Below are 13,261 nucleotides of genomic sequence, written 5' to 3'. Positions count from 1 at the left end.
GTGTATTTCCATTTGATCTATTTTGTAGCTCTAAAATTGTAAACATTATATGGAGTTAAACATGGCCTTATCATTGAGAACTTCCCTGACCACCTTATTTAAAACTATAACTTAGGTCCATTTCCTTCCCTATTATGCTTAACTTTTCTCTGTAGAATTTCTGACCTTCTACTTATTGATATTTTAATTCATTTATTTTTCTCCCCCAGAGTAACCTATCTTCCCTTGCCTCACACCCCCTAGAATGTCAGCTCCAAAAGAGCAGAAAGTTTTATCTGCTTTTTTTACTACAGTATCTACAGCCCTAGAAGAGTGCCTGGCACAGAGAGGATGTGGAAAATGAATGAATGAAATTGGCAAAATGCCCTCCAGAAATGCCATACTGTTTCCACTCCTACAGAAATGTTGACTATGTCAGAGAAGTATTTTTGGTGGGTAGAAGTTTGAGGCACCAATCGAATGCTTCCAAGACTCTCTGTAGAGGGTGCTGAGAGTCAGGAGCCTTGCAACACGAGAACAAAGTGTGGTTCCTGGGACTGCTAGGCCAATAGCACATGCCATACACAAAGGGAGATGCTATGCTGAAGGTACCACCTGCCCTAAAACAGGTTCAACAGGAAGATTTTTCAAAACATGTACCTGTGCAGCTATTGGTTTCAGGCCTTGAGCACCTAACTTGTATACACTACAAATTTTGAGACTTGTTCAGGACAATGTTCTGGTTACTTTGGTTCGCATCTTTCTACCATCCAGATTGCCTAATTTTTGACCTTTTTATGAGCAGAGTACTGCTTTCAGTGCTGTTTAGTCATTTCCCATGGCTCTCTATACTTTAGAGTAGCTTTTAAAGTTACTTGGGCCATTTTGGGTAGAAGACTTTGGATGACAATTTTGTGCAACTACATAAATGGAAGGCTTCTTGGTATTATTAATGTTCAAAATATGCAAACTACACTCATATTATTCAACTGGAGATTGTTTTGAGGTCATTTTTTAATTATAGAATTTCCAAATCAGAAAGTACATCTGAAAATAGAAAGCTGGAACTAAGTACATCCAAGAGCATGAAGGACTTTTTTTGTTTGTTTGTTTGTTTGTTTTTAAGATTTTATTTATTTATTTGAGAGAGAGAGAGAGAGAGAGAGAGACAACACAAGCAGGGGAAAGAGGGAGTGGGAGAGGGACAAGCAGAGTCCCTGCTGAATGGGGAGCCCATTGCAGGGCTCCATCCCAAGACCCTGAGATCATGACCTGAGCTGAAGGCAGATGCTTAACCGACTGAGCCACCCAGGCACCCTGAACATAAAGGGCTTTTTATAAGAAGTAAGAGGAGCAACAAAGTGTAGGGGGAGAGCACCAGGGCCATGACCCCAGAGATCTGGGTCCCATGGGCTTCTCTGCCCATCAGAGACTAGACTGCTAGTCCCCTACTTAGTTGGGAAATGGGCCTGCTCATCCTAATTCCCAAGCTTTGTTATGTGGAACTATAGATATGTGAATCACAATGAAAATTGTAATGTTTATTCAATTGAAAAAGCTGCATTAATTTTCTTAAATGCTGGAGAATGATGGTAGGTTGGTAGAAAGAGGGATTCTGAAAGACTCTGGAGCTTATTTTCCCAAATTGTTTTGCATGGCATACTACATCAGTGACATGTTTAGTCAGCTTTTGATGATGGCTAGCCTCAATATCTCAGTGGCTTATCCCCCATATACATTTATTATCATGCTCAATGTCTTCAGTTCAATCACAGTTCAGCTGGTCTAGGCTGGGCTCCACTGCATACTCAGCATCAAATTCTGGTCACCATGGCTTGTTTCCAAGCTACTGGTTGGGTTCAGATCTTCTCTATGTATCTGTCATCAGTCTAGTACAAGTGGCTAACCAAGACAGGTTCTCCCAGAAGATGCAGAAGTGAGAGAGAGAAACCGATCTGCACCAGAACATCCAAGGCCTCTAATGTTCCATTGACCAGAGCAAGTCACATGTCCAACCCCAATGTCAACGAGGTTGGGAAGGATACTTCATTGACAGTGGGGGCAGAAGAGGTGAATATTTGCTAAACACTAATCCAAACTTTCTCAGACATCTTTAAAAAAAATAGGAACATGCTTTAAAGAGCTTAGAAATTTCTTAGATGTTCCCAGTATATAATTACGTATTAAAGGTTGTAAGAACTCCTATTGTAAATAAAGTTGTCTGGTTTTGCTTAGCATAGTGATAACCAAATTTATGTGACCATAGTAATTTTTACCTATACTTCACAAAACCCTTTTATATTTCATGAAACAGGGTTTTCACTCAATACATTTTGGTAAATGCTTTTCTCAAGTGTGCAATTGATCAATTGTCAAATGTACTCACTCTGGACCATACAGACCTTTCTTTGACTCTTGGCTCTGGAACAACTTAAAATGTCTGGTGGTCTAACTGAGAGTTCTCATGATGAGTTTCTGCACAAACCTGGTTAAAAAAAAAAAAAGATTCTACCATCGTGGTCCTGACTTAGGAAATATAGAAGATACAGCCTCTCAAACTAAGTATGTACTATATGTTGGCTAATTGAATTTAAATTAAAAAAAAAGATAAAGCCTCCTCCTGGTAGAAGAAATTATAAATGTGTGGAGAAGAATAGTGTGTTGGTAAGAAAGAGCCCTAGTGATTTGAAAGAAGGGTGTTAGGGCCTGAATGTTTATATGGCTGCCCCCCCTCCTCCATTTATATGTTGTCTTTGCCCCCAATGTGAAGGTACTGCGAGGTAGGGTCTTTCAGAAGTAATGAGGATTAGGTGCAGTCACCAGGGTGGGACTCTTATGAGTGGGATTGTGCCCTTACAAGAGAACCTGTGTTCTTTCTCTGCTCTCCACCGTGTGAGGACATAAGTAGTGGGCAATTTGTAATCCAGAAGGGGACCCTCATGGAAATTCAACTGTGCTAGCACCTGATCTTGTACTTCCAGCCTCCAGAACTGTGAAAAATAAGTACCTGTTGTTCGTAAGCCACTCAGGCTGTTGTATTTTGTTTTAGCACCACAAGTTAAGACAGAGGGGAAGAAACTCAGAGAGGAAGCAAGAAAGAGGTAAAAAAAAAAAAAAAAAAAAAAAAAGGATGCACTGCAAAAACATATTTGATCTGAGCTGCCTGAGGACAAATAGAACTTTGTGTTAGGTTCTTGTCCCAGGCCCAGTTCTACTTTGTGGGATTTAAAGATCTATGTTTGTTTAATATAGACTTTGGATAAAAGAGCTCTGTTCCCAGGAGATGCAGGAAGCTGCATTGCTGTAGGTTCCACAGAATCTCAGTATGTCAAAGCAGGAAGGATTTTGAAGATTATGTATCCGAACACTACAATTTTACAAATGAGAAAGTTAAGGCACAGAGAGGAAAGGAAAGCTCAAAATTATTCAGCCAGAAGAGATAGAAATGTACCTACATCTCACAGCTCTCAGAACAGGACACATTTCACAAGAACAACTATGTTATTAAATAATAATAGTGATAATGATAACACCTACCACTGGTGAAGCACTTATTACAGCCATGCATGGTTCTAAGTACTTTATGTGGATTGTTTCTTTTATGTGTCATAATGATCCAATGAGGTAGGTATCCTCTGTCTATAGGAGGACATTGGAGCACAGAAGAGCTAATAAACTTGCCCCCAGGGTTACCTGCAAAGAAGTGACAGAGACAGGGCACATCAAAGTAATTTTCAAAGCCACATCTGGCATATACCAGTTCTTGTTCCAGAAGTAGGGCAATACTGAATGCCCTCATTCACTCAAACAGAAAATGGGTTTTAAGACATGTTTCTTGATCTTCCCTGTATCCACCAGTAAACTCAAGCATCATCTTCTCATGCCAAATAGGCACTAAACTACAAATCCCCTGAAACAACTGGGGAGAAATAAGAATTAGCAGTATTCACTGCATTCACAGGAATACTGCTCTGAAGGTTTGAGTTGCAAGGAAGAAACTTGGTCTTAGTGGGTACTTAATCAGTTCAGATGACTCAAAACAAAGCAAAGCAAGACAAAACTCTCAGGTGAGTAGAATTGTGGAGTTGTGTGAGTGGAATATGTTAACCATGTAGAGTGGAAGCAGGCCAGATAGAAGTTGACTAGAAGCTAGATTTTGGAATGAGAGCAGTGCCAGTGAGTCTGCCCATCAGTCACAGATGTGAGAAAAGTAGTCAACATCCACAGCAGTGGACAACAGGTAAGACCAAGGGGAAATCCATGTACCCTACCTTTGGAACCTGGAGCTTGACTGGGTTTTGCCTTGTTCAAGAAGTAAAGAAGAAAAAGTAAATTGAAATGGTCCCTTGGGTGGAAAAAATACTGTGCAACAAAGAAAAGAAGCAATATGGAGCAGATTTGGGAAGAGTACACATTTCAAAACAAGTAGCTCTGGGATCCAAAAGGATATTTAAGAAAGAGTTTCATCCTCAGAAAAGGACAAGAAGATATGGCATTTGTGCCCAAGGGGCAGAAGGCCCTCAGCACACTGAACTGGATGGAGACAGATGTGTTAAAGAGAGGCTGCAATAAAGCCAAAATATAATGGAAGTAGGATAAATGACCCCACACTTCTGGAAACAAACTTAAAAAAGAATATTGGTGCCAAGTTAGCCTTGTAACAGATGGCAGTTTAAAAGAAAATGACAAAATACCTACAAGTGAATGATAATGAAAGCATGTGGGATGCCTGGGTGGCTCAGGGGTTGAGTGTCTGCCTTTGGCTCAGGGCGCATGATCCCAGTCCCGGGATCGAGTCCCACATCAGGCTCCTATGAGGAGCCTGCCTCTCCCTCTCCCTTTGTCTATGTCTCTGCCTCTCTCTCTGTGTCTCTCATGAACAAATTAAATAAAAATTTTAAAAAATATAATGAAAGCATTTTGTATCAAAATTTGCGGGAAGTAGCCAAAGCAGAGGAAATTTATCAATTTGAGTAGGTTTTCTGAATAGAAAATAGCAATACTGAGAAATAAATTAGCAAACATCTTAACTTCACCTGGAAAAAAGAAGAGTAAGCTAACAGAAGAAAAAAAAAGCCACCAACCAACAAAAAACAGGAAAGAATATAATGTAAAAATAATACAAAACAGAAAAACAATAGAGAAAATTGGCAATACCCAAATATGATGCTTTGAATAATAACAACGATAACAATATTAACAAAAGAGCTAATATTTAGCACTGACTAGCACTGTTTTAAATGATTTATTTATGTTCGCTCATCTAATCTCCGTAACAACCTTACAACGAGGGTAATGTAATTATCTCCATTTTACAAAAGAGGAAAATGAAGCGAAGAGAAGTTATAGCCTGTCAACAGTTATACAACTAGTTATGGTGGAGCCACGATCTGAACCAGGGGGTCTGGTTTACCCTTCAGAAGACAGAGCCTCTATCAAGTCTGATAAGAAGAAAATCAAAGAGATGAGTAGACAAAATACACAATAAAAAGGGAGAGAGAGAAAAAAATTTTGAACAACCAGCTTATATTTTGATAAATGTGTAAATGTGCATACTTGTTTGCTAGGGCTGCTCTAACAAAATACCACTGTGGGTGACTAAAAGGACAGAAATTCATTTCCTCACGATTGTGGATAATTGAAATCTAACATCAAAGTTCACCAGTTTGGTTTCTCCTGACCTCTGTCTTTGGCTTACAGATGCCTGCCTTCTCCCTGTGTCCTCACATCGTGTTTTCTCTGTATGAGGGGATGCTTGCTGTTAAATTTCTCTGTGAGTCCAAACTTCTTTATATAGGGACACCAGTCAGATTGGATTAGGGCCTACCCTACAGCCTCATTTTAATTTAATCACCTCTTTGAAGGCCCTTTCTCCCAATAGAGTCACATTCTGAGGTACTGGGCGTTAGAGAATCAGCATAAGAATTTTCTGGGAACACGGTTAAGCCCATAATAGCCTAGAAAAGTGGATTGCAGTGGGGTGGTGACAGGGTGGTGTACTACTGGCCTAAGGTAAAATAGAAAATTAAATACATCAATAACAGTATGGTTGTCAACCTTCTTCTTTTACTTTCCTACCCATCAATGAATTAAAACCCTGTTGGTCTTACAGGTGAGCTCAAACACATTTTCCAAGAAACAGAAAATCCCTTTCTGGAAAGAAAAAGCTAAGAAACAATTGACCAACTTATTTCATTCAGAAAGTAGGTAGAATAAGTGTAAAGAAATGTTAGGCTTCATGTTTAAAACATAGGTACAAAAATGCCAAACAGCACACTTAAAAAAAAAAATCCAGCAGTGTAAATAAGACCCTAATACATCTTGATCAAGTTCAATATATTTCAGAACATAAACATACTTTAACTTTGGAAAAGTCTGTTAATAAAATTCACAGCAACAGATTAGAAAAGATAAAAGATTTATCATCTCAATGTATGTAAGAATTTGATAAAATTCAATATCTATTCATATGCTATTTTTATTTTTTAAAGTAATCTCTGTGCCCAACACGGGACTTGAACTCATGATCCTGATTGAAGTCAAGAGTTGCATACTGAGCCAGCCAGGTCCCCCCTCAATGTCTGTTCATGATTGAGGAGAAAACCTTATATAAAACTAGGGATAAAGCGAATTTCAGCGGTTTAGCACCACCTTCAGCCCAGGGAATGATCCTGGAGACCTGGGATCGAGTCCCACGTCGGGCTCCCTGCATGGAGCCTGATTCTCCCTCTGCCTGTGTCTCTGCCTCTCTCTCTCTCTCATGAATAAATAAATAAAATCTTAAAAAAAAAATAAATGTAAGAACAAGAACTCCAGAAACACTCAGCCAGAACACTCCACTCAGTCCTCTGTTCTAAGAGACTTAACCAAAATTAAAAAAAAAACAAAACAAACAAAAAACCAAGAAAAGATATCTCCCCAAAACTTACAGTAAGTTATACTTAATGGTATAACTTTAACACATGATCTTTCAGGTGTTAAAACTAACAAGAGAAAAAATAGTGTCAAAATTACAGAGAGAAAATTATAGTTATAAGGAATTTATATGATTATTTATGTAGAATACCTATGCAATCTAGACATACGTTACTAAAATTGATGAAAAAGTTTAGATACGTTGTTGCATAAAATTTAATATACAAAAATCCATTGTATTTCTATGGAACAGCAACAAAAACTTAGAAAATAGTTGAAATAGAGGCTTTTGGATGGCTCAGTTGGTTAAGCATCTGACTCTTGGTTTTGGCTCAGGTCATGATCTCAGGGTCCTGAGACTGAGCCCCACATTAGGCTCAGCATACTCAGTGTGCAATCTGCTTGTCCCTTCCCCTCTGTGTCTCCTCTTCTGTTCGTGCTTTCTTTCTCTCAAATAAATAAGTAAACAAACAAATAAATATTTAAAAAAAGAAAATAGTTGAAATAAAAAGGTACAATTCTATTTTCAGTAGAAATTTTAAACACATAACACACATATACATGCACAAACACACTACTGAAATATAACATTAAAAATCTTTATGGAGAAAATTATAAAATTTATTAATAGAGATTACAAATACCAGAATTAATAGCAGATAATAGGTAAACTATCTTGGATGTCTACTCAAATGGAATAATATATTCAATGGTATTAAAATAAAAATCTAAAAATGATTTGGGTTGTCCTTGAGAGCTTGACACAACAAAGCTTGAAAGCTGGTTTTAAAATTTATATGTATCATTGAGGGCCCAAGAATGACCAAAATAGTTCTGAAAAAGAAGAAGCAAATCTTATTATAATGTTGTATGAAATAAGAAATGGTGATTGGTGCAAGAACTATGAGACCAAGAGACCAATGGAACATAACAAATTAGATATATACCAGATACTCATGGAAAAATGGAATGGTCAACAAATGCATTGAAATTGTTGAAAAAATGGAATTGTATCTGTACTTCACAGTGAACATAAATATCCATTCCATATTGAGTGAAAATGTAACTGTGGAAGGCAAAGCCAAATAAAACTTTTAGGAGAAAGTATGAGGAAATGTCTGTGACTTGGAGTAGGAAAATATTATTTGGACAAGATCTAAAGAGCACAAACCACCAAGAATGATGAATGTAATTGCATTAATTAAGAGCTTTCGTTCATCAGGAGACACCATAGAGACAGCAGAAAGGAAAAGACTTGGAGAAAGTTAGATGATAGATAGATAAATAGATATATAGATACTGTGCGTATCTGGCAAATGATTACATAATTGGTATTCAGAATATACAGTATTTGTACAAATCAATAAGAGAAGGCCAAAACCATGAAAATACACTCAGATTCATTAACAATTTTGGAAATGCAAATTAAAAACATAATGAGATAACCATTTCAGACAGAAGCCTGACACTAAAGATGTGGCAGAGAGAACATAGTTGAAGTAGAGCTATATTCAGTAGGTAGGAACTACTGGTTTAAGATTTGATTTAAAACTACTTGGATTTAACTCTTGTAGTTTATTTATTTATTTATTTATTTATTTATTTATTTATTTTCAAAAGACTTTATTTATTTATTAATTCACGAGAGACCCAGAGAGAAGGGCAGAGCTATAGGCAGAGGGAGAAGTAGGTTCTTCGCAGGGAGTCCAATGGAGGACTCGATCCCAGGACCCCAGGATCATGACCTGAGCTGAAGGCAGACGCTCAACCTCTTGTAGTTTTAATCAAGAGTTTTTCCAGTCCTATTACTCACTAACTATTGACTATGAATGACTTGCTTAACTTCCCTAAGTCTTAATTTTCTTATCTATACAACAGGCAGAGTAATAAGAAAACACATGTGAAGTCCTCAGCACGTTGCCTGGCACATAAAAGGATAGTCAGTGCAGGTTCATTGTTATGTAAATATTATAGCTAGTGTATGTTGAGTGCTCACTGCACTGGGCTAAGTGCCTCGTGAGTACGATTATCTCTTTTAATCATATGTGTTTTGATTATATTCATTTTACAAATGAGGAAACAGGCATAGGTAGAGACAAGGGAGCTGGGACTCAAACCCACATCTCGTGGGCTCTGAAGTCTGCATGCAGAATTCAGCTTCATTGTCTCCCACTGTTACCACAGAAAGCCTATCCTAGGGTCGATACAGATGATCTCCAAGGTCACATAAATCCTTTATTGCCATCACATGCAGACACACATGGAGGCTAACCTATTTATTTCCCTTTCTGGTTAGAAGTTGTGTCATTTTTCAGTATTGTTCTAAAAACAGATTAGTAACAATAGATCCTATAGTGCTTCTATTATCAATTTGTACAGTTGGCCTACAACATTACTCATAAAAATGTTCTTTTGGAGCTGCTGTGGGTCTCTGAACATTTCTGCAATGCCATTTGTACAGAGAGTGCATCTGAGAAGAATGAGGGTAGGGAATAACATAATGAAGCCTATTGGGAAACCCTCTTTCTGGGCTAAACTGGAGGTTCAGATATGGTATTATGTTTCTCAACTCTGTTCTCTGAAGCCCCATTTTGGGGTCTTAGACTTATAAGGGGCTTTAGCAATTACCTTGTTCCACCTTTTCTTCTCTGTCAGAATGACTGGCAATATTCCTGACAGCCCACTTGCTGTAGTTGGGCAGGGAGACGTATTTTCCTGGGAGTTTTTATTTCTGGACCCCACCAGTGGTTAAATAGCACATTCTTCTATCTTCAGGTCTGTAACTTTCATTCTCTGATGAATTCTGCCTTTTAGAGCAGCATAGAATAAGTGTATATTTTATACACGACAAATTGTTAAAATTTGAAGACAGTAATCAGGTTTCCTTTGTAAGGCAGGTTTCCTGTGTGAGAAAATTGGGTCTCATTTTGTGTTCCATTACAATCACAGCATCTAGAACACTGTGGGAAATAAATAAGGTATTCATGAAATGTCTTGATGAATGACTTAATGAGTTTTCTCTTCTCTACGCTAGCAACTTCAGAGTCTTGAACAATTCTTCATGAGACAGGGCTTCCAGATTTCTCATTGACTTAGTGATCCATTCATGAACATGGTCTAGTTCCTTAACATCTTTCATAAAGTGACTGCAACATTGTGTTTCTTTGAATGGAAAACCAGAAATGTGACCATTAACTCTTCTCGAATGTGAGCTCCATGTGGTTGGGGACCTACATATCATGTATAAATACATAAATGAGTGGTTGAATGAATAAATGCTTAAGGACTTCTTTAGGTGATTACAGTATTATGTTTGACTGTACCATGGTTGGTCACAACTGGTTGGAATAAAGGTGAATATCTGACTTTAACTGGGCCAATTAGATACCTCTCCTGGAGTGTGGAAGCCCTGTCTGAGAGAAGGGAGAGAAGATGAAAGGCCCAGAATTGAGGCTGAATGTAGAGATGTGACTAGTCATAGCCTTAAGGAGTGGAAGTAAGAGAAATAGTGCAGGTCCACAGAGAGAGACACACCCCATGGCTGCAAGTGAACCACATGGCTTCCCAGCACCTGGCTCCAGTTTACTCTGGGGGCCAGATTTTGTGAGATCTCTGAATCTTTTTTTTTTTTTTTTGTGGCAATCTCTGAATCTTTATGATAATTCCTGTTCCATTCTAATACACGGACACACGCACACAAATGCACACTCACATTGCATAGAACAGTTTATTCAACCTAGTATAACACTAATTCTTTTTTTTTAAAATATTTTTTATTTATTTATTTGAGAGAGAGAGAGTGAGAGCACGAACAGGGGGAGTAGCAGGCAGAGGGAGAGGGAGAAGCAGGCTCCCGGCTGAGCAGAGAGCCCGATGTAGGACTTGATCCCAGGACCCAGGGATCATGACCTGAGCCAAAGGCAGAAGCCTAACTGACTGAGACACCAGGTGCCCCTATAAGACTAATTCTTGACTCACATTTTGCATTCAGAAAACTAGAATGCCCGGGTCTTTTCCCATGAACTGCTGTCAAACTGATTGTGTAATTTAGGTTTTGGGGAACATTTGTTCATGCACCTATTCATGCTACAACAGTACATTAAGCAACTACTATATGTGAATATACTTTCTATTGTTTAGTTATTTGCATGTCAGTTGTCACTTTTTGCTGCTGACAAGGACTGCTGCCTCTCATAATCCTCCCTTTCTATCTACCTCTTATCAGCAGTGGAATGAAAAACAAACAGGTTACCAAATACTGAGCTGTGAGCAGTAACAGCAAAATAAAAGTCCTTAAGCTCTTAGCGTGGGCATGTGCAGGGATGGAAGCACATGATGTTTACTGTATCTATGCTGCCTCCAAAGAGAACATTTTGCCTATTTTCTGTTTTCCTCTTAGATTCTGGGTTGTTGAAGATGTAGTAAATAAATATTGTGTAACTGGGGTGTTATGTGTGTTCAATACATACATATTTCACATAAGCTTCTATCTAAATATATATACATAGCTAGGGAAAAACTGAATAAGGTTTCTACCAGAATCCAACAGTGAGGAAGAGTCGATGATATTTTAAAAAATGAAATTGGTTACATTTATAGACTAGCAGATGTACTTGGGGACTTTTTCTCTCTAATTATTATAGTCAAAATGCCAGTGTAGTAGCCAAGTTTATTACTTGGTCTGTCCTCCTTTTTCTTTCTTTTCTTTTCTTTCCTGTTCTTTTCTTTTTTTAAAGATTTTATTTATTTGAGTGAAAGAGAGAGAGACAGAGAACAAGTTCATGGGAAGGGGCAGAAGGAGAGGGAGAAGCAGACTCCTCATTGAGCAGGGAGCCTGACACAGGCTGGATCCCAGGACCCTGGGATCATGACCTGAGCCAAAGGCAGATGTTTAACTGAGCCACCCAGGCGCCCCCATCTTCCATTTTCTTTAGCAATAAAAGCAGAATGGTGATCAACTAAGGCATTTGAATCCTGCCTCTATCTCTTAGCCATACAACTTTTCCTCTGTTCTCTTAATTTCTTCATACCTCAGTTTGTTTATATCTAAAATAAAATGAATACTACCAAATTGTAGGAATTGTGGTAAAGGTTAAAACACTCGCATGTCTATGGAATACTTGGTGTAGTGCCTGGCACATGGTGAGTATTCAATAGCTGGTAGCTTTTATTGTTCTTTGTATTTCTGTGAGACTCTGTTGTCCGTGACCTCAGAGAGAGATATAGAAAACAACGTGCAAGACAGAGAACTGAGAGAAACATTTCCTAAGAGCATAATATGTTTTCTGGGAATTCCGATGTTAGTTTGAAAAATCTTCAACATTTGTCAGTGGTAACACAACTTATTTACAGACCTGCCCTGGGGATAATGTGAATATTCTTATGAGCACTATCCCAGATTTGTTCTTCTGTGAGAACCAACTCCCTTGTGCTTCTTAAATTTCTGTTTTCTTGGTCGAGAATTTCTGTTTTCCCTAATGTACCATGGGTTTTCTCAACTTTCCCCCTTTCAATCCTAGGAATTTCAATCTGGGCTGTGGCAAGAATGGTATTTCGAGGAAAGAGATATGAGAAATGGCAGTTCTTCACAATGAACACTGTTTTTAGACCCCAGAATAGTTTTTCATCCCTTCTTAGACATTTTGTGGGAAATGGCCTATCCTGTGTATGTTTAATACTTGAACCTAAGAGAAAGTTCTGACTAGCCGACAGCCATGCCCTTAATGGCTGAAATGTTTGTATTTTGATCTCCGCCCCCTTGGATGACTGGTGGAACTATCTTCCAACCTCTTTCCTGAGTTTCTGAGACTTAAACGGAGAAGTAGAAATGAGGACTTTGAGCAGAGAGTTAATCCCAGAGGTGTAAATAATCCATCAAATTCATGGAACACTGGGTCAAACTTGCAGGGGAGCCTGAGGAATCAGATGCCCTTCCATTTTTAATAATAGGTAGAACGCTATTTGGAAAGCAGGTGGTTAAATAGGCCAAGTGACCACAAAGTTATGACTCTAAGATAAAAACTGTTGGCTGAGCAACATACCATCATACATATGGTTGTATAATGTGCTTCCATATTCTTACCTAAAATAAGTGCTTGTTGCTGGCACAGAGATCAGCCTGGCCTTGAAAATTTGCTGCTGCTTGTCAGATGTGAAGTGGTTGATGTTTGTGATGTACTTAAATTCTCCTTATGGGGGCAACCCAGATGGCTCAGCAGTTTAGCGCCGCCTTCAGCCCAGGGCGTGGTTCTGGAAGCCCGGGATGGAGCCCAGGGATGGGGATGGAGTCCCACGTCGGGCTCCCTGCATGGAGCCTGCTTCTCCCTCTGCCTGTGTCTCTGCCTCTCTCTCTCTCTCTCTCTCTCTC

Source organism: Canis lupus, chromosome 5 (genome assembly GCF_003254725.2).
Source record: "Canis lupus dingo isolate Sandy chromosome 5, ASM325472v2, whole genome shotgun sequence".
Classification (NCBI taxonomy): domain Eukaryota; kingdom Metazoa; phylum Chordata; class Mammalia; order Carnivora; family Canidae; genus Canis; species Canis lupus.
The sequence above is the reverse complement of the archived record's forward strand: the minus strand, read 5'-3'. Positions refer to the sequence as shown.